Below are 2,657 nucleotides of genomic sequence, written 5' to 3' on the forward strand. Positions count from 1 at the left end.
AACCAGCAGTAGGACATCCTTTGAGAGGTCCCAGATTGGAGAGGGTGCAGGCCAGGCTGAGGAACACCCCCTCCCCCATGCACAAATTTTGTGCACTGAGCCACTAGTGAAACCATAAAAATCCTGGAAGAAACCATAGGTGGCAAAATCTCAGACATCTCTTGTAGCAATATGTTTATGGATACATCTCCTAGTGCAAAGGTAACTAAGAAGAAAATAAACAAATGGACTACCAAAATAAAAAGTTTCTGTGTAGCAAAAGAAGCCATCAACCTAATGAAAAATGAGCCCATTGTAGGGGAGAACATATGTGCCAATGATACATCTGATAAAGGGTTAATATCCAAAATAAATAAGGAACTCATACAACTTAACAAAAGGAAGACAATCCAATTTAAAAATGGGCAAAGGACCTAAATAGACACTTCTCCAAAGTGTACATATAGATGGCCAAGAGGAATATGAAAAATGCTCAAAATCACTAATCATCTGAGAGATGCAAATCAAAACAACAATGAGGTATCACCACACACTTGTCAGAATGGCTACTATCAATAAATCAACAAATGACATGTGCTGGCAAGGATGTGGAGAAAAGAGAAGCCTAGTACACTGCTGGTGGGAATGCAGACTGGCACAGCATTATGGAAAACAATATGGAGTTTTCTCAGAAAAATTAAATATGGAACTGCCATTTGACTCAGTGATCCACTTTTGGGAATATATCTTAAGAAACCCAAAACAGCAATCAGAAAGAATATATGCACCCTTATGTTCATAGCAGCACAATCTATAATAGCTAAGATCTGGAAACAGCCCAAGAGCCCTTCAGTAGATGAGTGGATAAAAAACAAACAAACAAAAAAACCCGGTGGTACATTTATACCATGGAATACTACATGGCAATAAAAAAGAAAGACCTCTTACCAGTTTCAATAGCATGGATGGAACTGGAGAGTATTATGCTGAGCAAAATAAGCCAGTCAGAGAAAGACAAGTATCACATGATCTCACTCATATATGGAATCTGATGAACAAAATAAACTGATGAACAATATAGATCCTGAGACAGAAAAGCGTGGAACAGATTGTTGAATCTCACAGGGAATGCAGGGGTGGGTCGGTGGATGGGTGGGAAGAGATCAACCAAAGAACTTGTATGCATATACAACTAACCCATGGACACAGAAAACAGGGTGGTGACGGCCTGGAATGGGGTGTGGGGGCAGGCTAGAAGTGGTCAATGTGGGGGAGGGGCATATATAAAACTCTCAACAATAAAGATTTTTTAAGTAAAATTTCAAGCTGAGAGAAAAAGAGAAGAGATAGGGACCACCGTGGGCAAATAAAGGAGAGGAGACCATGAATATATGCATTAGGTCAAAATGCAAACACAGTATTCCCTGTGATATTTCAGACACATGCTGAATACAAAGGGCTGAAATAAATGAGGGTAAGGGAGAGCTCTCGGTTACCTAACCTTAGTGCCTCTGAAAAGCAGCTTCACTCAGCCCCTGTCTTTCTGTGGCCTCCATTTTCCCTAGCTGCATCCCTGCTCTGCCCTGGAATCACCTGCCTTCATGACTCCTGTGCTGTATCACCTGTGACTCTACCTCCTCCTCCTCCCCACTCACACACTCAGCTCTGTGCAGGTCAATCAGTGTCACCCTGGGGGCCCACACCATTGAGGAGCAGGGGAACACCCAACAGGTCATCCTGGTGAAAAGCGCCATCCCCCATCCAAACAATAATCCTAAGAACTTCTCTTATGACATCATGTTACTACAGGTAAGGAAACCTCCTGCTGCTCTTGCTCTTATGAGTCCACATTGTTTTCTCTCCAACCGAATGAAGCACTTCCCTTCCTACCTTCCCATTCCGGCCACCTGACCAGTCTCTGTGACTCAGGGGTCCAGACCCAGGGGCTACAGGCTGACTGGGCTCCCTTGCCCCTTTCCCATCAGGTGGAGAGAAAAAATAAGCAAACTGGTGCTGTGAAGACCCTCGACCTGCCCAGCGACAAGGACATGCTGAGGCCAGGACAGAAGTGCACTGTGGCCGGCTGGGGAAGGTCACCCTGAAGGGCACATGCTCAGACACTCTGTAGGAAGTAGAGCTGGCCTTGCAGAAGGATGGGGAGTGTGAATGCCACTTGTGCCATTGTTACTACTGGGCCATTCAACTGTGTGGGGAAACCCGGAAGAAAATGAATTTCCTTGCAGGTGATACTGAGCTTTTTCCAGCTTGGCTGTGAGGACATGGGTGTTTGGGTAAGAATTGGGGCTTGGTACTCTTTGTAATACTTTAAGCAATAAAACAAATAAAAAAAAGAATTGGGACTTGGAGCTCTAGGTGGTTTGGATCAGTGGATAGAGTGTCAGCCTGTGGACTGAAGGGTCCCAGGTTCAATTCCAGTCAAGGGCACATGCCCAGATTCCCAGCTCAATCCCTAGTAGGGGGCGTGCAGGAGGCAGCTGATCAATGATTCTCATCATTTGATGTTTCTATCTCTCTCTTTCTCTCCCTTCCTCTCTGAAATCAATAAAAATATATTTTAAAAAATAAAATAAAATAAAAAGAATTGGAACTTGGAGACCTACGAAGGAGGGGGCTCCTTCACTCTCTAGGCCAGGGGTCCTCAAACTTTTTAAACAGGG

At 44.2% G+C, this 2,657-nt stretch overlaps 1 pseudogene; it reads left to right on the forward strand.

Annotated features, from left to right (window-relative positions):
• LOC102760092 overlaps positions 1-2,141 on the forward strand; it is an 11,585-nt pseudogene extending 9,444 nt beyond the window's left edge.
• Positions 2,142-2,657: the final 516 nt, after the last annotated feature.

Source organism: Myotis davidii, unplaced genomic scaffold (genome assembly GCF_000327345.1).
Source record: "Myotis davidii unplaced genomic scaffold, ASM32734v1 scaffold706, whole genome shotgun sequence".
Classification (NCBI taxonomy): domain Eukaryota; kingdom Metazoa; phylum Chordata; class Mammalia; order Chiroptera; family Vespertilionidae; genus Myotis; species Myotis davidii.